Genomic DNA, 27,268 nt, shown 5'->3' with positions numbered 1-27,268 from the left:
GTTATTGAACGTTCCTCTCTCTCCCTCTATTATCTCCTTCTTTCTCTACTCTATGGGATTGTTGCCTCCTTGTAATTGTGTATTTGCATGCAACACTGCCTGCGTACTTGTTACTTCAAAAGATCCGATGTGTTCACTTTTAGATCTCGCTAAAAGGCTTGTTGGGTCAAGGTTCCCCCAACGCCGCATGAGCATCTGAAATTTAGCCCGTGACAAGTGGTACCAGAGCTGACTTCACCTTAGACAAGGTGAAGTTTGTTGAGTCTCGCTCGACCAAGCGACAATCGTTGATCATGGCTTCTGGAGATTCTGGTGTGGTGATACCGCCGAAGCCAAAGAGCAAGAAAGGAAAGGAGACATAGATGTCTATTGCCGAAGAAGCTTGGGAAACTCCTTCGACAGACCCCACCAAGTTGGAAAAGATGGTGAAAAAACTCCAGCGGGAAATGCAGGAGATTAAGGCTATAGTGTGTGAAGTCTCTCTCAGCTATCGAAAGCTCGATGATGAGCTCGAGACTGCTAATGAAGAACTCTAAGGAAGTATCATGTTACTCGAAGATAGAGTATAGTCTATCGTTGTCGAGTTGGACACCGTGAGGGATCAAGGGTTAAGAATGGAACAGAAGAACCAAGCTTTGGAACACAAAATCCTACCCTGGAACGTCGGTCAGCGACCAGCGGTTATGGTGTAGTTGAGACGTTGACTACTCGTCTGAAAGTTTCAAAGCTCAAGAAGTTCACTGGTGCTCACGACGCCAAGGAAGTAGAAAACTTCCTATGGCAGATGGAGGAATTCCTCGAAGCAAGCTTTGTCGAGGATGAAGCGGTTAAGGTTCGATCCGCCACAACGCGGTTGGTTGATGATGCCATTGTCTGGTGGCGAAGAAGAAGCAATGACATGGAGAAGGGTCTTTGTGCAATTGATACATGAGATGATTTCAAAAGAGAGTTGTGAAGTCACTTCCTTCCGATGGACGCCAATTACTTGGCGTACAAGAAGATGACGGGCCTGAAGCAGACTGGGTCGATCCATGACTATGTCAAGAACTATTCAACCCTCATGTTGGAGATTAGAGATATGGGAGAGACAGACCGTCGCCTCCATTTTATGGTGGGATTACAGCCTTGGGCGAAGCAAGAGTTGCGAAAGCAAAAACCTTGGGAGCTTGTTAGCGCCTTAGCAACAACAAAAGTATTATCAGAATTTCAGCGAAAACCAGAGTTTAAGGGAAGACAACTGAAAAAGATAACTTCTGGGGACAAAAAGCAGAATGATAATAGGGAAGACAGACAAAATGCTTAAGGGCAGAATCGTCAAGATAACTGAAACCAAAATTATCGGGGACGGTATGGCGGAAACGGGAACTACTGCGGGAATAACAGAAATGATGATAGGGATGTGAATACACCTCAAACGGAAGACCCACCAGAGGACCAACCATGGATGGTAGCGCTACAAAGAGTATCAGTGCTCAAAGAAGCGAGTGTTGGCGTGCATTCGTCCATCAAGGCACTCATGTACGTGGATGTCATCGTGAACAGAGTGGCCATTCACGCCATGGTCGATTCAGGTGTCACCTATAACATCATTCTCTCAGGAAGAGGCAAAGCGAGTGAGATTTTAAGTCCACGAAGAAGGTGAGCCGCATGAAAGTGGTTAACTCAGAAGCGAAGCCAAGCCTCGATGAGGTGAAAAATGTGACTGTTAAGATGGAAGATTGGTTGGGCACAACCAGTTTCTCGGTAGCCCAACTTGACGACTTTAAGGTGATCCTCAACATGGAGTTCTTGCGGGCAAACAAAGCCTGTCATGCCCCACTTAAATGTGGTGTCTATTATGGATGAGCGGTGCCCGTGCATGGTTGTTGCTTCTCCTGTTGACACTTCGCAGATGTGGACGATCTCCGCGATTCAGTTAAAGAAGGGCATCAAAGAGGAAGATAAGACATTTCTGGTGGCCCTCTATGAAGCCGAGCTTACGAAACAAGCAAACACCTCATCTAGTCTAGTCCTCGTATTAGAAGAGTTTAAGGAGGTGATGCCTCCCGAACTCTAAAAAAGATTGCCTCTTCGAAGGGAGGTAGATCATGAGATTGAACTTCTGTCCGGCGCGAAACCCCCTGCTATGGCCCCATAACGCATGGCTCCTCCACCCCCTCAAAAGCACCCTTTGGCACACCCGTGCTTTTTCAGAAGAAACATGATGGGTCCCAACGACTGTGCGTGGACTATCAGGCACTGAACAAGGTGACGATCAAGAACACTTATCTTCTGCCATTGATCGCCAACCTGTTCGATCAGCTGACCAACGTCCGAGTGTTTTCGAAGCTAGACTTGCGATCAGGTTATTGGCAGGTTAGGATCGTAGAAGGGAGCGAGCTCAAGACTGCGTGCGTGACGAGATATGGCACATACGAGTTCTTGGTTATGCCGTTCAGTCTGACAAATGCCCTGCAACCTTCTTGACCCTTATGAACAAAATCTTTTACCCATACTTGGACTAGTTTGTAGTCGTCTACTTGGACGACATCGTTGTCTACAACAAGAATTTGGAGAAACATGCGCGTCACTTGCGCATTATGTTTCAGCTGTTGAAGGACAATGATCTATATGTGAAACGGGAGAAGTGCCTATTCGAGCAAGTGAAAGTGGAGTTCTTGGGCCGTATTATTGGACGTGACATGTTGCAGATGGACCAACAGAAAGTTCAAGCCATCGTGAAGTGGAAGCCTCCCTCCCCTGTGTCGGAGCTACGGTCATTTCTGGGACTCGCGAATTACTACCGCCGGTTCATTAAGGGGTATTCGCCAGCCTGTGCTCCTCTTACAGATTTACTTTGGAAGGATTGAGGTTGAGATTGGTCGGATGCATGCCAAGCAACCTTTGAAGAGCTGAAGAAGGTTGTTGCCAGTGATCCAGTGTTGAGGCTACCCGACCACACAAAGACGTTTGAGGTCCACACGGACGCTTAAGATTTTGCTATCGGTAGAGTGCTCATGCAGGAAGGGCACCCCATCGTTTTTGAGTGCCGCAAATTGAAGGATGTCGAGCAACGATATTACATGCACGAGAAAGAAATGACTGCAGTCGTGCATTGCTTGCGGGTTTGGCGTCACTACCTCTTGGGATCTCAGTTCGTCATTAAGACGGACAACACAGCCACTAGCTACTTCTAGACGCAGAAGAAGCTTAGCCCTAAGAAGGCTAGATGGAAACAGTTCCTGGGAGAGTTTGACATGGTCTTGAAGTATAAGCCCGAAAAGACCAATGTCGTAGTTGATGCACTAAGTAGAAAGGCTGAGTTGGCGGCCTTACAAGAGGAGAAAGCTTTGTCTCCTCAGCCTCAGAGCAACCTCCTAGACCGCATTCGGGAAGGCATCCAGTCTGATCCATCAACCCAACACCTGGTGACCCTAGCTCAGCAAGGAAAAACCAGGAGATTTTGGATGCAACACGGCCTCCTTGTGACTAAGGGCGGCTGCGTTTTTGTACCGCAATAGGGATCATTGTAGAGATTGGTAATCAAGGAGTGCCATGATACTCAGTACTCAGGGCACCCATGACAACATTGGACGCTCGCTTTAGTAGAGCAGGCCTACAACCAACCTTTTATGCGGGACAATATTGAGGGTTACGTTCGCAGCTGCCTGATCTGCCAGCAGGATAAGCTGAGTAATTAGAAGCCCGCAGGACTACTCGAGCCTCTTCCTATTTTAAGCCGTCCATGGGAGAGCATCTCTATGGACTTCGTTTTGGGACTACCGAAGGTGAACAACTGCAGTTTGATCTTTGTGGTGGTGGATCGATTCTCAAAGTATGCTATATTCATGCCGATGTCGCCCATCGGTACAGTCGAGCGAGTCGCAGGTTTGTTCATGAAACACGTCGTGACCAACTGGGGGAACCCAGAAAACATTGTCAGCGACCGCGACCTGCGCTTTATAAGGAAGTTCTGGCAGGAAGTGTTTCGATTATTGGGGACAAAGTTGCACTTTTCAACGAGCTTCCACCCCCAGACAGAAAGCCAAATGGAGAGAACCAACGTTCTCTTTGAAGTATATATGCTACACTTTGTAGGTGCAAATTGTTGAGAGATATTATCGTGAGGGGTTTATTAGAAATTAGAAAGGTTATCAGGTGGTCTTATTTATTATTTAATCTTTAATGTCCTCTTTTGTAAATTTACTAATTAACCCTAATCACTACTTAAGGAGGATTATGGTTAATCGTTAATGAAAATTTTTCATTCTTTTCGTTTCAACATGGTATCAGAGCCTCTCGTTCTTGGGAGAATCTGACGCCTAGGCTGTATTTCCTCTTCCCTCTTTATCGTGACTCTTTCCTCGTCTCCTCTCCTCTCATCGGTTCGATTCTTAAGTTTTTTTTGTCACGACCTGGGATCTGATTAGATCTGTATAATATGCAGATCTGACCAGACACCCTAGATCGTGTGTCTCTCTTTTGCGTCTTATTGATGACGCTTCACTAATATTAATGGATCGTGTCGAATCAGATATGCCATCGTGTGGAGGTTTCGTGGAGCAGACCTGATATCGTGATCGTGTTTTTTTTGTGGAGCAGATCTGAGATCGTGCAATAACCAGATGTCGGGTAGCGTGGATCGCTGATGTTGGATCAAACCTGAATGGTGAGACTAGCTGATCTTTGCTTGTATCAGGGTTGTGTTGATGTGGTAAGCGTTAAATCTGTTGCGCCTGCTGTCTTTGGAATTAGATTTAATAAGATCTGAGTCGTGTTGATGCAATAGTCGTTAAATCTGTCTTGATTGCTGTTGTTGGAATCAGTTTTAATCATATCTGAATAGTGTTGATGTAATTTTTTTTTTTTGCTGATTGCTCGTGATTCTTTCTGGTTATATTTATTACCCTGCTAATTGGCTCGCTACTGCCAGCGGTAAATACCATGGCTGAAATAAAGTCCAGTAAACAAAGGTCTGAAGTGTCTGCAGAATATAAAGCTTTCGCTAACCCCTTTTCTTATGGGTCGTCCGTAAAGCTGGATGACAATAATTATAAAAGGTGGTCAAGGACTTTCATGATGTCTGTGTCAGGACATCGTCGAAAACATATTCTGTTAGAAAAGGAACCAACAAAAAAAACTGGGAAATATGTCACATGGCAGGAAGATAATGACATTGTTATGTCTTGGATTATGAACAATGTTCAACCACATATTGCAGACGACTTAATCTACTATTCTACTGCGACGGAGATATGGGATTCATTACGTGACACATATTCTCAAGACAAAAATGTTAGTAGAATTTTGCAAGTTGAGCAAGAGATATTTCAGTTGCAGCAGGGTGATCAGGATCTTTCCCAATATTATGCATCAGTTAAATCAGCCTATGAAAGGCTCAACTCTGTTTGTCCTCCCTGCTGCTCGAATCATAAAACCCATCAGGAGCAGAGTGACTCGTTTTCTATCAGGATTATCTCCTGATTACTCAGTAGACAAGGTGCAAATGCTTACTGGCTCTGAGATCCCTACACAAACTATCGTGGGAGCGTGATCGAAAAGCGTCTGTTAATAAGGTCAGCTGGTTAGGTTTCTGTGTAAGATCTAATGACAGATTTGGAGATCTGTCATCAGATCTAAGGAAGCAGGATGCGTGTCCCCCTGCAGTTCTGGTAGCTCCTCTTTTCTTTTTGAGATTCCTAGTTGCCGAGTTTTTATCCCTGTCGAGATTTTTTGCTGTGATGCCGTGATCCCTTGCTGTGATTCCTTGCTGTGGTTCCCTGCCGTGATTCTTGCTGAGTTTATTTCTGCCGTGATGCTGTAATTTCCTGCACTGTATTGTTGCCGAGTTCGTTTATTGTCGTGGTTTCTGTGAGTATATGGCTGGGAGTATCGTGGTTCCTGCACTGTATTGTTGCCGAGTTCTTTGAAGGTCTATGTTTCCTGCCTGCTCAAGTTATCGCTGGTTGTGAATCTGGATGGTGAGTTCATCTCAGATTCTATTTGGTGAGCAGGTGTCGTGATTTCTAGTTTCTGCGTGCTCATACTATAGTTGGTCGTGAATCTGAGTCCTGAGTTCGTCTCAGATTCTATTTTGTTGTTCGATTTCAGAAGATGAATATTAGCAGCCGTGATTCCCTGCTGTGTCGTGATCTGTTTGGCTGGAAAGTGTGTGTTGTGAAAGCAGCATGTTAACTTATTGCAGAAATATCTTTGGAACGTGTGTGTTGTGAAAGCAGCATGTTAATTTTTTTTTCAAGCAACAGGCGTGATTCCCTGCAGTGTGGAAAAAATTTTGTTTGTGGGAATTTTTTTGTTGAGGGATTCTGTGTTAAGGTCTGCTACTGGTTGTCTTAGTGGCTGATGCAGGATGATAACACACACTATTCCCTGTGTCGCTTGAAGCCTGTCCAAATTTTATCTCTGGTGTGGAAAACTGACGTGTGATGGTATGAAAACCAGACACACCTTTATCGTGTTGGATGTGTGATCTTAATTTGCAAATCTAGCCAATTAGTTTATATTATGGCTCAAGTGGTTAAATCAGATGCAGATTCCTCCAATGATTATGTAACACTTAGCAGGGCTGAATATGACGAGCTCCTTGCTTTACGATCATCCACTTCGAAGTCTTCTGTTGCGGAGGTTGTGTGCTCGGCAGGTGATGGCCTATCTGGTCAAGGTGATAGGTGGATCATTGATTGTGGAGCCTCTGGTCACTTGTGCGGAAATTCGAGTAATGTTTTGGGTTTAAAACCTGTGACTGGTAAAAAAGGGGTACGTCTTGCTGATGGTAGTTCTTCCTCAATTGTAGGGCAGGGAAGCATGTCTATTACTCCTACTCTTCAATTGTCGCATGTTCTTCATGCTCCTTTGTTTCCACAGAATTTACTATCCGTCAGTCGAATGACAAAAGATTTGAATTGTAGAGTGATTTTTGATTCTATGGGGTGCACCTTTCAGGACTTGCTGACAGGGAGAAGGATTGGTGGCGGCCATGAGGAAGGTGGTCTGTATTACCTACACCAACTAGAATTTTCGGCCTATTCTGCTGGTACATCATCCTCAAGTCCTCTATTGTGGCATCATCGTTTGGGTCACCTTCCAGTGACAAAACTTCGTCGTGTCATTCCTTATATACCTCCCTCAGTTTCTTTTCAGTGTGAAACATGTCAATTGGGAAAACATTGTCGAAGCTCTTTCCCCACTAGTTAGAGTCCGTCATGTCAAGGATTGTTTGATCTTCTTCATGTCGATGTGTGGGGTCCGAGTAGGATTCCGAATAGGTCTCAATGTCGTTATTATCTAGTTATTGTTGATGACTTCTCAAGGTTATCGTGGGTGTTCCTGTTAAAAGATCGGTCTCAAGGTCCTGTCATTCTTAAATCTTTAATTGCCGAGATAAAAACTCAATTTGATGTATGTCTTAAAATTGTTCGCACTGATAATGCTCTTGAGTTCAAATCCAAAGACTTACTTCAATTCTATTCTGGTAATGGGATTCAACCTCAATTTACATGCCCCCATACCTCCCAGCAAAATAGGGTGGCTGAGAGGAAACATAGACAAATCCTTAATGTTGCTCAGTGCCTTATGATTCAATCCAATATGCCTGCTTCATACTGGGGCGATGCGATTCTGACAACCGGTTTTCTGATAAATCGCATGCCGTCAAGCTCTGTAGAAGACCAAATCCCTATTCAAATTCTCCATCCAGAGGCTCCTCTCTTCCCCATCCCCCTAAAGTTTTTGGATGTGTGTGTTTTGTGCATAAGCTGGGTCCGGATCGAGATAAACTTGCTGCGCAGTCTATTAAATGTGTTTTCCTTGGGTATCCTAAGAACCAAAAAGGATATCGTTGCTACGACCCTATATCTCATAAAGAGTATGTTAGTGCGGACATTACCTTCTTTGAGTCTATTCCTTATTTTTCAAGTACTACTCCCAGACTACAGGAGAGCCTTGGTGATATCCTTCCTCTGCCGATTCCTCCCTTTTCGTTAGAGTTGCTTCCTCCTCAGTCCTTGGTTCCAGTGTTGGGTGTGTCTTGCTTCCGAAACCCTCCCATAGTATACACGCACAGGGTGCCTCCTACCTCCATGCCACCATCACCTCTTTCTCCTCAAGTAAGTATTTCTGAGCAAACTGTTGCCCCTACAACTGATGTTGATCTTCCCATTGCTCTGCGCAAGGGAAAGAGACAGTGGACTCTTTACCCCATCACGCAATTTGTATCAGAAGCTAATCTTGGGGCATCTATGAAGAATTTTATTTCTGCTCTGTCTGCCTCTTCTGTTCCGCTTCATCACAGTCAAGCTCTAGTCGACTCCAACTGGATGCAGGCTATGCGTGATGAGATGGATGCCCTATGGTCTCGAGGCACTTGGGACTTGGTTGATCCTCCCACAGATGCAGATATTGTAGGCTGCAAATTGGGTATATAGCATTAAATATAACTCGGATGGGTCGATTGAACGGTACAAAGCTCGGTTGGTTGCAAAAGGCTACACTCAGACTTATGGGGTTGAATTTTTTGAAACTTTCTCCCCAGTTGCTCGTCTTGGCACTATTCGTCTCGTTCTTTCTGTTGCTGTGCACCATGGATGACCCTTGTTTCAGTTGGATGCCAAGAATGCCTTTTTGTATGGGGATTTGCATGAAACTGTCTACATGCAACAACCCCCAGGCTTCGAGGTTCAGGGGGAGTGTCAGAAGGTTTGCAAGTTGAAGATGGCTATTTATGGCCTGAAGCAGAGTCCGCGGGCATGGTTTCACAAGTTATTTGAGGTAATGCCGAGCTTTGGATTTGTCAGGTCAGCTTCAGATCATTCCTTGTTTATCAAGAAAACCAGTACTGAAATTGTTGTTATGGTGGTATATGTCGATGACATCATATTAACAGGGAGCAGTGCCCAAGATATTTCTACAACAAAAGATCATCTTCAGAAGCACTTTGTTACTAAAGATCTTGGTCACCTTCGATATTTTCTGGGTATCGAGGTTGTAAGAAACATAGAGGGCTTAGTGTTGTCTCAAAGAAAGTATGTGTTGAACTTATTAAAAGAGATTGCAATGCTAGGAGCTAAGCCTGCTAATATTCCAATGGATCCCAAAACTCACATGTTCGATGAGAAGTCTGACTATGTGGATAGTGCCAGCTTTAGATCCTTGGTGGGTAAGTTGCTATATGTGACTGTTACTAGACCTGACATTTCATTAGCCGTGAGTAAAACCAGTCAGTTCATGGACAAACCTACAAAAGTTCATTGGGATGCTGCTATGATGGTTCTTCGGTATTTAAAGTCATCTCCTGGTAAAGGTCTGTTGTTTAAACAAAATCCATCTTTGGATGTGGTTGCTTACACTGACGCAGATTACGCAGGATCTGTCGAAGATAGGAAGTCAACATCTGGATTTTGTGTGTTTGTTGGAGGAAATCTTGTTACCTGGAGGAGTAAGAAACAAACCATTGTAGCCAGGTCGAGTGCTGAATTTGAATACCGAGCAATGGCCCAGACTGCAGCTGAGTTTATGTGGGTATAATCAGTCTTGACCGAGCTTCAGGAGAAAGTATCCCTTCCTATGTTGATGATGTGTGACAATAGGGCTGCTACATATATTGCCAACAACCCAGTGTTTCATGAAAGGACTAAACATATTGAAGTTGACTGTCACTATGATCGTGACCTGGTTCAAGCTGGGTTTATCTGCACCGATCATGTATCTTCCGAAGATTAAGTAGCGGATGTTTTTACCAAAGCCCTGGCGAGACCAAATTTCTCAAAATGTTGTGACAAGCTGAGCATGATTGATATCTATGCTCCAGCTTGAGGGGGAGTGTTGAGATTAAGAGGTTTTAAGTTTTAAGTTTATATTGTTGAGAATAAGTTTTAAGTTAAGTCTTTTTATATTAGAGGCTATTTGAAATTATTTTTTCATAATGGTCTTAGATGTAATTATTCTTTTTAGACTCTCTCTATTTAACATAGAGAGAAGCCCTAATAATAGTGAAAAGTGTTTTCTCTGTGCAACCGTCTCTCCCTCTAACTCTCTCTCTCTACCTAGGGTTTGGTGCTTCTTTCAACACTATGTATAATGAAGGCATAACTATTTTATTTAAAACACAAGATTCGTCAGGACAAGATAATTACTTATGCATGCAACATGATTTTAGAAGACCAACTTTCAAAATTATATACTTAAAAAGTAATGAGAAAATTTTAAAGTGTACGCAAAAATGTATAATAAGAATGCTTAATGCATTCATACGATTCAATGACGAACAACCAAGAAGCCACAATGAAGAATATTGAAATAGTTCATGAAGGGACAACATAAAGAGCCTTCAAAGCACCAACTCGTAAGAAAATATATGAATCTTAATCAAGTGAGAGCTTAAAAAGACATTATGAGCATATGCATATTGAATCAACACTTAAAAGAATCATTAATGAACATGCTCCAATCATACTTTAATCAAGTAATATTACTTGAGATTACAATAAAGAAAAACAAGTGTTATTGATTTGAGCAATTTTCTTGAAGGCGATTTCACAAAGGAAATGCTCAAGAGCATGTGATAAAAGTGAGTGTATAAAACACAAGAGTTCAAAAGTTTTAAGTCTACTTATGAGACAAAACAATCAAAATATATTCTTTGATTTGAATAACATGTGCACATAGCAAATGTGCTATAAAAAGAATATGAGTTAGAAAAACTCATATCAAAACCAAATTTCAAATTCCCATAAATATGGAATTTTGTAAATCTCAACAATAGTTTATCCACTACAATCAACCACCTTATTAGTCCTCCAAAACCTATAAATTAAGTGTATAAGCTACTAGAACAAGGACATAATCATAATGCCATTAAAGGTCAAAGACACTCACAAATGTGTGTACAAAATACCTCTTGTTTACATGTAATAATACTTGAAATGAGTGTATCAACGACTAGAACAAGAGAATAAATGTCAACATGGACCAAAAACATCTCTTGTCTATATAAAATAACACTAAAAAACAAGCATGTTTAGCTACTAGAACAAGAGTACCAAGCCAACCATGGGCTAAAACACACACGAAGGTGTGACAATACATCTCTTGTATACATAAAATGACACTTGAAATAAGTGAAAGAAGCCAAGCATGGGCACACATCTTAGCGACTAGAACAAGGAGACAAATGCCAACATAGACTAAAATCACACAAATGGTGTGAGTTAACGTGCCTTGTCTACATATAATGACACTCAAGACAAGTGTGTTCAGCTACTAAACCAAGAGAACAAAGCCAACATAGGGCTAAAAACACACACAAAGGTGTGAACAATATGTCTTGTCTACATATGATGACACTTAGATAAGAGGCATAAAAAGAGAAGACACTTGAGGCAATAAAGCTTGCAATGAAAATACAATTAAAGAACATCAATTTCTCAATATACCTTGAAACACTAAGGTTTCAAACTTTAGACATCCATCACAAGTATATATAATTAAAAGCATTCATAAAAACAACGGCTAAAACACAAATGAGTGACACACTCATAATTAGAGATCTCAAAACAAGTCATCTTAGAGTCAAACTACAAGTTGACAATCTAAAATGATATAACACGAGGTGCCCATAACTCACCTCGATAAACATCTCTAATATAATAATAACAAGGCCAAAAGGGATTGATGCATCATATAACAACTTGTGATGGACAAAATAAGTGACATAAAAGGTAAAAATACTCTTTAAAAAACATAATGACATATAAAGAAATTCTTGGGATAATCAAGAGAAGAGAACCAAGCTTTTAACAAAGAGAATCACAAGAACCATAACGGTTCACAAAGAGAGCTTTAATACAACACCCAAAGAAAGAATATTCAAAAGTACTTGAAAATTTATAAAACTGGGATTAAATTCCATACAAGTTTTAATATTCTTTAATTGTGATGAGATATGCGGAAACATACAAAGTGCTATAAGCACTTACAATGTCTTATAATGATTAAACATAAGAGTCAATATCCAAGTCCATTACACTTTCACAAAAAGAAATGTGCACAAAAGCTTCACAATGTAAAAATGTCTACGAAGAGACAATACACATACAAGCACAAAAAGCTTTACAAAAGATGTGCACGAAGGCACTCACACAACAGTTGAACAAATACGCACAAAGGCGTAAACAAAGCAAACATGCACTAAGGCATATATTTCATAGAAAAGAAGGAATCCATACAAGCGCAAATACTTGAGAAACAAATGTGCACAAAATACGTAAAATACACAAACGTGAGCAAGTATGCACTTAAGGCATGCACTTCATAAAAAAGCAATGCTTGAGACTCTAAAGCTTTAATTATGCAATTATATGCTTAACAAATGCAATTTAAGACAAAAGAGACCATATTACGACCAACGTAGGCATCCTTTAAAAGAAGAGATACAATCAAGAGGTTTTGAAATATTATGTGAAAAATACAAACAAACAAGTTTATAAAGTTGCATCATTAGAAGAAATATCAAAACTAATGAAATCTTTTATACCAAAAGATGCAATAGACATACTATGCATATTAAGATTCTATATAGTGTGGGAAGTTCTTTTAAAAGATCTTTCTTAATGAACACAATGGTTCATACAACATATTTATCACAAAAAAATTTCGAAATTCTTTAAATAAACCAAAAACATTGAAAGACCTTTAGGAGTTCTCACAAATAGTTATCATTAACAAGAACTACTTAGGATTTATAAAAAAGTGAACAACAAAGATTTAGATGTGAGAAATTCTCATACAAGAATTATATCAATTTTTCACAAAAAATGCACTAAAATTCATAAACAAGAAAGGACATCAAAACAAATTAGGCTTCATATGAGAGTCAAGAGCCTTTTAAGCTATGTCACACAGACTCGGCTAAGGAGGTGCCGCACCCGAGTCGACACGCCCCGACACGGGTGCGGACTCGGGTGCGGCTTCGGACTCGGCCCGGACTCGGTCAACGCCGAGTCGGACTCGGTCAACGAGTCCAGGCCGAGTCCGTCCACATTTTGGACTCGGTCAACTTTGACCGAGTCCAAAAATGTCCCTAAAAAACTAATTTTTTATATTTTTTATTTAAAAAAAATATATAAAAAAGGCACTGTGACTGTGCAGTCTTTGCAGTGTGCACAGTCACAGACTGTGCACAGTCTTTGCAGTGTGCACAGTGCACAGTCTGTGACTGTGCACAGTGCACAGTGCACAGTGCACAGTCTGTGACTGTGCACAGTGCACAGTGCACAGTGCTGTGCTTGTGCCTGTGCACAGTCACAGTCTGTGACTGCACAGACACCTGTGGCATTTTAAAAATAAAATAAAATTTTATATATATATATATATATATATATATATATATATATATATATATTTTTTTTTTTTTTTGCCGAGTCCCCGTGTCCAAAAATTTTAAAATTGTGCCGCACCCGCACCCGCACCCGCACCCGCACCCGCACCCGCACCCGCACCCGCACCCGCACCCGCACCCATGTGACATAGCTTTTAAGCAAAGATCATTAATTTAGCAAGAAAACATATATAATTTTAGAAGTTAACTTATAGGTCAATCATGAAACAATTATGTAAAAAATCATAAATCTCACATAATTGAAGACAATTTTGAAAAAACATAAATTACTATTATATGTGCTGGGTAATCGATGAATGCGTAGGGAAATATGTGAATTATCACAATCCTTCATATAAAAAAAAAATTCAATCTCATCCAAACTTTCTTTAAGAACTTATTACACATACAAAAGATTTTTATCACAACCATGTATACTCATTTATATAAAAATCTCTAAAAAATATTCGTGTATAAATACAATGCTAAGAAGTGTGCACAAGGGCACAATGAGAACTCTCACAAGTGCACAAAGGCACAGATACAAATGCACAAAGACATGGAAAATATGAACTTCATGCTTTTAATACTTGAATCTACATAATAGAAAACACCTAAAGCCATACGAGTTCAAGTAGGATTGACATCAAATTTAAAAATATAATATACGACCCATTTTTGAGCAATCATATATTTGAAAAACAAACAGGTTTACCAAATTTAAAAGGAGATATTTTAAAACATGCGAACAAGTGAAATGTGAAATGTGAAAAGAAAGGATTCAACTATCATAAACACTAAATATACAAAATATATGCAAGAAGAATAGTTTCATAATGCATAATACTTTAAGAAAAGGAATATATACTGAATAACTTCAAAAAAGAGAAAGAACAATGAATACTTCACCATTTCTTGAGTGACACGCTTTCTGATGCACCAAAAGACAACCCGATCGTAACCTTGCTTTGATACCATGTTAGAAAACAACAGGTTCGATAATGAACCCATAAATGCACACTAAAGGTGCAAATACACAAACCCAGTAAGGGGCAATCAAAAGCATATAAAGTGCTAAACACATAAACCCATAAAGGGGTTAAGCCAAAAGGCTAAAAGAATATCTCTTTATTATGAAAAAGAGGGTAAAAACCCTTTTACAATGGAGCTTAAGCTCCCTCTATAATAATGAATTACAAGGGGGAGACCCCTATTTATAATACAAAAGAGGAGCCACATAGGGGGCTCCAACCCATAAAGGGGTTAAGCCAAAAGGCTAAAAGAATATCTCTTTATTATGAAAAAGAGGGTAAAAACCCTTTTACAATGGAGCTTAAGCTCCCTCTATAATAATGAATTACAAGGGGGAGACCCCTATTTATAATACAAAAGAGGAGCCACATAGGGGGCTCCCAAAGGAGTCGTTGGGAGCCCCCAACGGTCACATTTGTGACCGTTGGGAGCTCCCCAACGACTCTTTTGGGGAGCCTCCCTAGGTGGCGCAAACCACAAAAATAAAAAGAAAAAGAAAATTACAATCATATTCCAAATAAGTAAAATGACTAAACTACTCCTACGACTAATAATAGAGAAATATATATTTTATATATATAATTAGGAGGATACATATACATATATACCATATATGTATATGTATCATCCTTTATATATATATAATATATATAATTACAATGATTGAAGAATACATTTTAACATAGTTTACCTAGTTCTTCCGAAGGTAGAGGTCGTGGAAGAGGCATTGGAGGTCATAGCAGACTTCAGTGTACATATTGTGGCAAGCAGGGACACCTTGAGGATCGTTGTTGGGATAAGAACCCTAAAAGTCGCCCTCAGAGCTCATCCTTGTTCCCCAAAGCAACAACTTAGAGTGTTTCTTCTTTCAGTGAACCTGTGCTTACCTCTTCAACCAATACAATCACTCTCAGTCATGCAGAATATGATCAACTTCTTTCTCAGAGTTCTGCATCAATGTTTGCCTCTACTGTAGTGACTGATGGGGCATGCTCTGCAGGTACTCAGGTGGATGATGGGGGTAAGATGTGGATTATTGATTCTGGAGCATCTCGACACTTTTGTGGAGATTCACATAGTTTTTCTACACTGGTCCATCAATCTTTCCCTCGTCATGTTAATTTGGCAAATGGTAGATTATCCCCAATGGTGGGGCAAGGAGATGTGAATCTTACACCTACATTACGGATCCAAAATGATCTCTATGCTCCACAGTTTCCTAAGAATTTATTATCCGTAAGCCAACTCACAAAAGAACTAAATTGTCGAGTTATATTTGACCCGAGTTCTTGTGTATTTCAGGATTTGCTGTCTGGGAAGAAGATTGCTGGAGGCCATGAGGAGGGGCGGTGTTTACTATCTTACACAACCAGTTGGAGTAGCAACTTCATATGAGGAATCAAGTTCTAAATCCTACCAATGGCATCTCAGATTGGGTCATCCTTCTCTTTCAAAGCTTCGAAGAGTCATTCCACAGGTCTCCTACAACGACCTTTCAGTGTGAAGCGTGTCAGCTCGGCAAGCATCATCATAGTTCCTTTTCTTTGAGTCAGAGTGGTTCTAGTCACAGTCCTTTTGATCTAATTCATGTTGATGTTTGGGGGCCTAGTCGGGTTCCAAATAGGTTTCAGTCTAAGTATTACATTGTCATTGTCGATGACTACTCTAGAGTGTCTTGGGTCTTTTTAATAAAGGAGAGATCTGAAGTCTTGTGTATTCTCTAATCTTTTATTCTTGAAATAAAGACTCAATTTGGTTCCATTGTTAAAATTGTTCGCACTGACAATGCTCTTCAATTCAAATATAACAAACTATTACAATTTTATCCTCATAATGGGATCTGCCCTCAATTTTCATGTGCCCATACATCCCAACAAAAATGGGGTAGTTGAAAGAAAACACCGACACCTTTTGGAAGTAACTCGAACCCTTATGATTCAAACAAACATGCCAACTTATTTTTGGGGAGATGCCCTTCTTACTTCTTGTTACCTTATTAACAGGATGCCATCTACTGCTCTTAATGATCAAATTCCTATCAGACAACTTTATCCTGATTGTTCCTTGTTTAAAGTTCTTCCTAAGGTATTTGGTTGTGTCTGTTTTGTGCAAAAACTGAGACCTATTAGGGACAAACTAGCTGCACAAGCAACAAAGTGTGTCTTTCTTGGGTATCAAAAAACCCAAAAAGGATACAAATGTTTTGACCCCATTGCTCGTAAATATCACTGAAGATGTCACTTTCTTTGAGTCTATTCCTTATTTTTCACCGTGCGCATCTCATGTGAATCCTGATATGTCCAAATTGTTTCCCTTACCTATTCCTCCCATTCTTTTGGAGTCAGTACCTTTGGGGCCTTCATTATGTTCTGATCCCCCTTTAACTCGGTTCCATGATCCTCCATTGGTGTATACTCGCCGTCAAACCTCCTCTCGTGGACTTTCATAGTCTTCTTTTCCTGCTGACAGGGATCCAGATCATGTTTATGATTCTATTGCAGCTCTTGATGATAGTAGGAGCAGATCCAGAGATTGAAAATGAGTTGCCCATAGCCCTGAGGAAAGGTACGCGTCAGTGTACTCTGCACCTTATTTCAAAGTTTGTGTCCACAGACCAGATTGGAAAGAGCATGCAAAACTTTCTATCTGCTTTATCTGCCATCTCCAGTCCTATCAATCATCAACAAGCTTTATTAGATCCTTAGTGGAAACAAGCAATGCAAGAAGAAATCGATGCCTTGATTTCTCAAGGGACGTGGGAACTTGTCGATCCTCCTTCTGATGCTGACATTGTTGGTTGTAAGTGGGTGTACACTGTTAAATATCATTTTGACGGCACTCTCGAGAGACATAAAGTGCGTCTAGTCGCCAAAGGCTACACCCAAACATATGGGGTGGACTTCTTTGAGACTTTTTCTCCCGTTGCCAGAATGGGTACTATACACTTGTTATTTCTGTGGCTGTTCATCATGGGTGGAGTACGACTCAGCTTGATGTGAAGAATGCCTTTATGTATGAGGATCTTTTTGAGACGGTCTATATGCAACAACCTCCTGGTTTCGAACGACAGGGGGAGTGTGACAAAGTGTGCAAGCTAAAAAAGGCAATATATGGGCTAAAGCAAAGCCCGCGGGCATGGTTTCACAAATTGTTTGAGGTGATGTCTAAATTTGGGTTCCAGAGGTCACCATCAGATCATTATTTGTTCATAAAGAATGGTTCTAAAGGTTGTGTGATTATGGTTGTTTATGTTGATAATATAATTTTAACTGGAGATAATGAGCAGGAAATTTTCAGCACCAAGGCATATCTGCAAAAATACTTTATTACAAAGGACCTGGGTCCTCTCAGGTACTTCTTGGGAATCGAAGTAGCAAGAAATAGAGAAGGTATGGTTCTTTCTCAGAGAAAATATGTGTTTGATCTTTTACAAGAGACAGGTATGCTTGGTGCAAAACCGGCCAATATTCCCATGAATCCTAAACTTCTCCTGTATAACGAGCAATTTGAGTCAGTTGATAGTAAGTCCTATAGGACTCTCATTGGTAAACTTCTCTATGTTACTGTAACTAGGCCTGACATATCATTTGTTGTTGGCAAGTTGAGTCAATTCATGGATAAACCAAGGAAAGTTCATTGGGCGGCAGCTATGATGGTTCTTAAATACTTGAAAACATCTCCAGGAAAAGGTCTATTGTTTACAAAAGGGGCAAATCTTGATGTGGTTGCGTATACTGATTCTGACTATGTCGGGTCTGTTGATGATAGAAAATCTACTACAGGGTTCTGTGTTTTTGTTGGTGGCAACTTAGTATCATGGAGAAGCAAGAAACAAGCTGTAGTAGTAAGATCAAGTGCTGAATCAGAATATAGGGCCATGGCATAAACTGCTGCTGAAATGATTTGGATAAAATCTATGCTTACTGGATTGGGCATAAAGGTTTTTGTACCTATGAAGATGATGTGTGATAATAAGGCCGCCATGCACATTGCTAATAATCCTGTATTTCATGAGAGGACTAAGCATATTGAGATAGATTGCCATTATATTCGGGATATGGTTCAAGTGGGAAATATATCAACTGTGCATGTGACTTCAGAAGATCAAGTAGCAGATGTTTTCACAAAACCCCTATCTCTCGCAGAATTTTCAAAGTGTTGTAACAAGCTGAGCATGATTGATATCTATGCTCCAGCTTGAGGGGGAGTGTTGAGAGATATTATCGTGAGGGGTTTATTAGAAATTAGAAAGGTTATCAAGTGGTCTTATTTATTATTTAATCTTTAATGTACTCTTTTGTAAATTTACTCATTAACCCTAATCACTACTTAAGGAGGATTAGGGTTAATCGTTAATGAGAATTTTTCATTCTTTTCGTTTCAACACAAATTAGAAAGACTAGGTAGACCTTCTGGACGTCACTCAGTTCTCCCACAACCTGCAGAAGTGTGAATCAACTGGCCATAGTCCCTTTGAGTTGGCAATGAGGAGACACCCTAGACGTCGCACACCATCGCGACGAATTATAAGGGCAAGACTTCACTTGCCCATCGTTTTGCTTAAGACTGACAGGATCAAACAAAGCCGACCAAGGTGTTTCTGCACAAAGCTGCCAAGAGGATGAAGAAGTGGGCGGATCAGAAGCGTCGCCTTGCAGAGTTCAAAGTCGGAGACCTAGTATTGGTCAAATTGCATCTCGAGAGAATCAAGATCTTTCAGGGTCTATATCAGGGCCTCGTTTGTAAATACGAAGGCCCCTTTTCTATCATCAAACGTGTAGGCAACCTCGCCTACAAGCTCGAAGTTCCTCCGCACTTTCAAACACATCCAGTCTTCCACGTCAGTAACCTAAAGTCATTCCATGCTGATGAAGAAGATAACAACCACAATCAATCGACGCAAGCGCCAACACCTCTTCGCACAATTGACGCCAAAGAAGTAGAGTACATCATGGATCATTTGTACAATCGTCAAGGCCAGATCAAAGAGTATCTTGTCAAATGGAAATGATTGCCAGAAGAAGAAGCCAGTTGGGAGAAAGCAAAGAATGTGCATCAGTTTCCCTCAGCAGTGGATGAGTATGAAGCATGGGCCCTATCATCGGGGACGTTGACAACTTAGGTGGGGGAGAATGTTACACCCAAACTTTTTGCGCAGTTTTTGCCTTATACTAAACCTTGCGTGGCTCACACAGGCCTTTCGGCCTTGTAATGTTTGTACAACTGTACATACCTGTAATTTGCATTTCCCTTAATGAGATTGTGGTGCACGTCCCTATTGTATTTACCTATGTTCAATGAATTGATTGTTATTGAACGTTCCTCTCCCCCCCTCTATTCTCTCCATCTCTCTCTACTCTCTTTGTTCTATGTGATTGTTGCTTCTTTGTAATTGTGTGTTTGCATGTAATACTGCTTGCACACTTGTTGCTTTGAAAGATCCGCTGCCTTCACTTTTAGAACTCGCTAAAAGGCTTGTTGGGTCAAGGTTCCCCCAACGCCGCACGTGCATGTGAAATTTAGCCCGTGACAGTTCGGTTCTTCCATATGCCCACTGGCAAAGACGAAACCGTGGTGGCCTGTCTGTCTTGTTGTGTTGAGTTGGAGGACCTTGATGCGATCTACGAGGTCTGCAATCGACCGCTCTATGCACTCCAAGCGATTGCCTTGCTACATCCTCGCTTTCCATTGCCAAAAAAGTTTGGCTTACGTTTGTTCAGCAATCGCTCAAGCCTGTACTGCATGCTTGCACATTTCTTCCATCTTATCAATGTTAGAGGGTGGAGGCTCCATTTAGACAAGTTCACTCTGATACCACTCTATTAGACCTTTTGGAATTTTTGAGGTAGGTGGTTTGGAAGAAAGCCCGAAGGTAAGTTCGAATTTTCGACAGATGAGAATTTCAATTTGGGCCTAACGGACTCAAGATGATCGAACCTGAGATTCTTGGATCGTGGGACCTGTGGTACACATGTCGGGGGTGCAGAACCCTGTTGAACATGGTGGGGAAGAGGTCTGACGATTCTCGTCGTTGCAAATTGGGCAAAACAAGGGTTGAGTCCTAATTACACAAAACTTCATCTAATTAGAAAAGCCAAGAAACCAACTAAACTAAGTCTCTTACTTAACTAAGGATCCCACTAAATCAATTAAAGATCTTAATTAAAAACAATTAACTAATTAACTTCTAAAAGGGGGGATGTCCCCTAGGGCTCTTTTGGATTTGCATCCTCCTTATGTGGGTCATTACTGCTAATTGGCCTACCTCCCGGTGATGTCATGTGTCCAGCTTCTCGTCTTTCTAGCTGGGACTTTGAACAATTAACCTTTCCCCAATCAGGGAAGCCACATCAGCTGCCACGTCATCAACCTAGGACCCACACTGTGTTGGTTGAACCTCATAAGGCTCTGGAGACGATGTCTAGATCCTAGGCACTGGATCTGGATCTACTGTCATATTCTGGACTGTAACGGTTTTTTTCTTTTTTGCATCTCTCAGATTGTCCCAGTAGGCTCAAAGAATGCCAACTCATCCCATAATTATGACACAATGGAAAAATAATCATGAATACTCATCTCTCCTTTCTTGGTGAGTCTACTTTTTTCTTCAAGATGCCAAGATGCCATTTGTGGGCAAGATCTTTTTTGGGTGAACATACCCTTATGATACTCCCATGCTTCATTGGTTCTTTTAAACTTAAATAAATTGGCACAAATACGAACCTCCAAACTAATGATCCACATCATAATTTAAGAGTCCTTGACTCCATATCTTTATTGCCTTATCATACTCAATAATAGGTTTGGTTATTTTATCTCCTTCCACATCCTTTGTTGCTCCTCCTTCGGTCTTGAGAGAATGAGTTGAGGTTGAGGATCAGTTTCGTCAATGAGACCCTAAAGACCTCTATCATTTGTGTGATGTTCCATAGCAGAAGCCCACATGACATGGTTGGTAGAGTTGAGCTTGAAAGGGAGGGTCACCATGACTTCCTTCTCACCCATGATGCTAAGATGTCACAAACTCTTGAATGGACTTGGAAAAGAACACTTTAAAAATGGCCCACAACCCAAGTTTTTCGCCAAAAGAGTTCATCAGGAGCAAGAAGACCTCACAAACAAAGCTTCGAGCAACCATGAGCATGTATGGACACAAATTCAAGCTTGAAGTCTTCGCCAAATAGACCAAAAGAAATTTTTGCTCAACGAAGAGTCACAAAACGGATGGTAGTCACCAAGTCAATCCCAAATGGATATTGGCTCTAATACCATGTAAAAATGGTGTTTGGGTCCAAGATATCCCTAAAATAATCCCCAAATATCTCAAGAATGCACACACCAAATAAAAATAAAGTCTTTATTGAGTTCCTCACAAAATGCTTTTAGAAAAACATACTTACAAATAGGCTTAAAGCCTCTATATATTCACAACAAAAATCCAACAGCTAGTTGAAGTTTGAACTAGCTGTTAGAAGCTCTCTAATGGCTAGTATATGTTAAAAATAAAATTGTATCCAAATACCTGATAAGGGTATTTTTGTCTTTTATCATATAGTACAGTCCACTAGGGACTGAAATGTAATTTAACATTATAATAAATAAACTACCGTACAGCTTAGGCACAACAGTCATATTTATGACTGTTGGGCAGCAGTCCAACTAGACGTTGGACTGCCACCCAACAGTCATAATAATGACTGTTGGAAGGCAGTCAAAAGAGCTGGACTGCCTCCCATGTGTTGGAGTGAGGCTCTATAAACAGAGCCTCACTCCCTTGTTATTCCTCAATGCTTTTAGAAGCATTTGAGGGTTTTCTCTAGAGTTTTTCCCATCTTATAGGCTTGTATGCCTCTTGTGCTGTTTGGTATTTTTATCTCTTTTGAGATTGTATTTAGTCCATTAGTGACCAACTTTAAGTGAGTTTATTAAATCCCTTTGTTGGCATTGTGTTTGTTTCCCTATTGTTCCATTGTACCTTGTCTCATTACATGGTATCAGAGTGAGGTTCTTGAAAGAAGGAGAATCTCGTGAAGGAAGTGTTCTTCGATCATTGATCATTCCCTATCTCTTCTAGTCTAAACTCAAGTATTCATTATGGGAGAAAGAGAGTTCGCCACCGTCATCACCTACAAACTCAATGAAAACAACTACTTGATGTGGGCGACGGCTATGGAGAATCATATCAAAGGAAAAAAATTGTGGGGTTTTGTTAGTGGTTCTACTAGTGAACCACAACTCAAATTGACTAGAAGAGAAGGAGATCAAGTCAAAGCCTTGTCCGAAGAAGAAAAAGGAAAAGCCTTAGAAGAATTCCAAAATAAATTGGAAGATTGGGAGGCAAGCAATGCACAAATACTCTCATGGTTTATGAATACCATGGAGTTCAAGACTGCCACCCAATAAAGGTATTAGTAATGATATTGAAACCTTCGAGTCTATTAATGAGTCAAGTAGTGAACCATCTCAAGATCTTCTTTAATACTCTAGACGAAATACTGGGGAGCATCCATGTGCCCTTGACAGATATAATCAATTAACAAATACTGAAGAAACTAGTGTTAGAAGGTCAGAACGAACACATAGGCCTCCAAGTAGGTTTGTCTCATATGAATCCTTCTTACCAAACTACAGGGCATGTCTTTTATCCATTCATTCCTATCATGAACCATCCAACTATAACGAGGCCAAAGATATAAACGAATGGGTTGAAGCCATGAAAATTGAATTAGATGCATTACACAAGGCTCACACTTGGGCAATTCAACCTCTTCCTATCGGAAAGAAGACAATAGGGTGTAGATGGGTGTTTAAAATTAAAACAAAAAGTGACCGGTCTCTTGAGAGATATAAAGCAAGACTTGTTGCAAAAGGATATTCTCAAGAATATGGTATAGATTATGAAGAAGCCTTTGCCCCAGTAGCTCGTATGACTACAGTTAGAACTCTAGTTGCTATAGCATCCATTCGAAAATGACCGACATATCAGTTAGATGTTAAAAATGTATTTTTGAACGGAAACTTAAATGAAGAAGTATATATGGATCCTCCCCCTGGTCTATCTATTGAAAAAGGCATGGTCCTTCGTCTTCAAAAAGCCCTATACGGGCTTAAATAAGCCCCTAAAGCATGGTATGATCGGTTCAGTGGTACGATATTAAAACTTGGATTTAAATCTTGTTACACTGACACTGCTCTTTTTGTGAGATCTACAGGTACCTCATTGATCATTCTTCTTTTGTATGTTGATGATATGATCATCACAGGGAATGATCAAAAGAAAATTGAAGATATTAAAATTTTGCTTAAAAAATCTTTTGATATGACTGATCTTGGTTTTTTGAGATACTTTTTAGGAATTGAAGTAGCCTACTTACCAAGATGATATATTTTATCTCAAATCAAGTTTGCAGCTGATATTGTTGAGCGTTCAGGAATCACGGACACAAAATATGTTGATACTCTTGAAGTAATAAATGCGAAAATGCGAGCTGAAGATGGAGTATTATTAAATGATCTAACCCCTTATCGACAACTTATTGGATCGTTGATGTACCTGTCCATTACAAGACCAGATATTGCGCATGCCGTACATTCTGCAAGTCAATTTCAACATGCGCCCACAACCGTCCACATGAGTGCAGTATTAAGAATAGTTCGATATATCAAGAAAACTATATCTAAAGGACTATTCTTATCCTCTTCCTCATCTTTAAGTCTTATTTCTTACACTGATTCTGACTGGGGAGGAGATCCCAATAACCGTCACTCAACTACTGGCTTTTGTGTGTTTTTAGGTAATTCTCTCATTTCTTGGCGATGCAAAAAACAACAGAAAGTGTCTTTATCCTCTACGGAAGCTGAGTACAGGGCAATGGCTACCACAACTACTGAAGTTGTGTGGATGAGAGCACTACTTTCCGATATGGGTGTTGATGTCTCAGAATCTTCAAAGCTATGCTGTGATAATAAAAGTGCCATCTATATAGCCAGCAATCACACATTTCACGAGCGAACAAAACACATTGAGATGGATTGTCACTATGTTCGCGAAGAATATTTGAAGGAGACCATTACATTGCCATATGTCCAGTCCGAATTTCAGATTGCAGACTTCTTCTCCAAAGCTCTTCCACTGCCTCAATTTTTGTATCTTCTTAGCAAACTTTCGGTGATTTCCCCATAAGTTTGAGGAGTGTTAAAAATAAAATTGTATCCAAATACCCGATAAGGGTATTTTTGTCTTTTATCATATAGTACAGTCCACTAGGGACTGAAATGTAATTTAACATTATAATAAATAAACTACCATACAGCTTAGGCACAACAGTCATATTTATGACTGTTGTGCACAACAGTCAAAAATATGACTGTTGGGCAGCAGTCCAACTAGACGTTGGACTGCCACCCAACAGTCATAATAATGACTGTTGGAAGGCAGTCCAAAGAGCTGGACTGCCTCCCATGTATTGGAGTGAGGCTCTATAAATAGAGCCTCACTCCCTTGTTATTCCTCAATGCTTTTAGAAGCATTTGAGGGTTTTCTCTAGAGTTTTTCCCATCTTATAGGCTTGTATGCCTCTTGTGCTGTTTGGTATTTTTATCTCTTTTGAGATTGTAGTTGGTCCATTAGTGACCAACTTTAAGTGAGTTTATTAAAGCCCTTTGTTGGCATTGTGTTTGTTTCCCTATTGTTCCATTGTACCTTGTCTCATTACAGTATATCCCAACGGCTAGCTATATGCTAGCCTTAGTACATAAATACCCTTATGGAAAAGGGTATAAAAAACAGAAAATTAAATAGAACAAAAATACAAAAATAAAAAGTCCTATATAAAATCTAGTCAAATGACAAAATTACCCTTACTGAAGTGACAAACATGGTCATTTTCTGGAAGTTTCCTATATGACTATTATTCAAGGGGATGTGGCACTGGACTTGAAATGGGTATCTGTGTGACAGCTTTTGGGTTGACGTTTATGGTTGCCTCATTGTCAATGCAGGTGATAAGAAATTTCCATAGTAGTAGTCTAATTATATGCAGTGGCCTCCATGATTTTCGCAGTTGCTATAAATGGCATCTATTTACAATGATGAATTACAATAGTTTTTTTTTTCTTAAGCAGAAAATCATTCAATTTTATGTAAATTGCACTTCTTGCAAAAGTATGGTAACTAAAAGAGTGATCAGGGAGTTGTTTTTCTTTGGAGACTGTTGCTTGTATAGCATTTATAAGATCTCAAGAATGGCTGTCCTCCATGTTCATAAGCTTTTAATCTCTAAAATAATATCTGATGCAAATCTTTTTAAATATATTGTTAAAATACATGATGCAGGGTTCATGCGCATTACTAAATGCAAGCTGGCTAGGCATGATAAATGAAAATTGTAAATAATGGTACTAGATGTCATTATGATGGACTTCTACAAATAGAAGATGGCTATCCGATATTTTGAAGGAGAAACAATGACGTGTACATAGAGGAAAGAGTTGGATAAGTAGTGCCTAATCTTGAATCTGCCAAAAAAATTTAGTTGCTGTGTGAATAATGATGAATGAGGTATGTTTACAAAATTTCAGATAGAATTGCAACGTTGAAAGGATTTTTTGAAGAAAGCCATTTTTTAGTGAAGATCATTACAACATATTTATGCACGTATACACCAAAATAATATGCAGACAGAGATAATGCGATGAAATTGGCATAGAGGAAGGCAATATGACACTATTTAGGTTTGATGTGTGCTATTCTATTAGGAAGATTGACACAAGATATCTTTTTTATACTTTTTAATTGATAAGTTGAACAAGTACGGGTATACATAATCAAAAGGAGAGTAAAAATGAATATCTTAAGCAAGGTGGTATAACACCTTCAGTTAAAGGCTAAAGGGGATATTAAGATGAGAAAAAATTGCATTCTAGTAGCCAGAGACAATGGATAGGAAACAATCATCTTGAATTGAACACGCCAAGGGCTGTTCCACCAGCCTTCTTTTCTTTTTTGACATCATCTCAGAAGTCATAAGCTTTTTTCTCCCCAGTACTGTTGGGATTTGGTGGGATTCTTTACTATTGAGTGGCATTGACATGTGTCAGTAGTCTTTGCTTTTTCTCTTCCTTTTTCCCCATTATTCATTTGGAATGGTTTGAATTTCTGCTTTGTGATTCAGTCATGTTCAAATAACAGGCTACCATTTTTTTCCAATATTGATGATTTAAAAACATCATTTACAAGAACAGTCTTATCTTCGAACAAATAGGTTTTTTCTCTTCTGCATTACAAAATTCTAAACCAACTTCGATTCTACTGTATGCCTTTTCTTTGTTACCACTTATGCAAATGTGAATCTAGGCTCTATTTACAAGTATGTTAGGATGCTGAAAATCTTAAGATATGTTGCCGACTGAGATTTGGTTTCTCTCTCTCTCATTTTTTGAAGTAAATTGGAAAGCATATCCTTTAACCATCTGGGCGCGGGGGGTTTGAGGTGTCCTCTATTTAAAAGAGTGACTGGTGATTAATAATGTCCACGAAGGTATCTATGTTTTGTAAGTTTGTCAGTCTCTTACCATAAATAGATAGCACTTAACACACATACAAATCTGTATCTGTTTGAGAATATTTAACACAAAGACATGCAGATGTGATCACACATGAACATACACATTTTTTCTCATTCTCTACCTCACTTTGTTGTATGCACTTGAAAGCTTGTTGTAGCTAAGTATGATACATGTGTGTTCATATCTTGAGGTTCGTCTAGGATGACACATAACTCATCCAACTAGTATCTTTGGTTTTATCATTTGTTGCTATATTTATGGATTCTGATGGTCACTTGCTAGCCTTTCCTTTATGTG

At 39.8% G+C, this 27,268-nt stretch overlaps 1 protein-coding gene across 1 annotated transcript in view; it reads left to right on the top strand.

Annotated features, from left to right (window-relative positions):
* The window catches only part of GRV2 (DNAJ heat shock N-terminal domain-containing protein), a 247,129-nt gene that overhangs the window by 74,895 nt on the left and 144,966 nt on the right, over window positions 1-27,268 (top strand). The window lies entirely within an intron of this gene.

Source organism: Nuphar pumila, chromosome 9 (genome assembly GCF_984573655.1).
Source record: "Nuphar pumila chromosome 9, dmNupPumi1.hap1.1, whole genome shotgun sequence".
Classification (NCBI taxonomy): Eukaryota; Viridiplantae; Streptophyta; class Magnoliopsida; order Nymphaeales; family Nymphaeaceae; genus Nuphar; species Nuphar pumila.
Note: the sequence above shows the minus strand (reverse complement) of the source record. Positions and strands in the feature narration are given on the sequence as shown.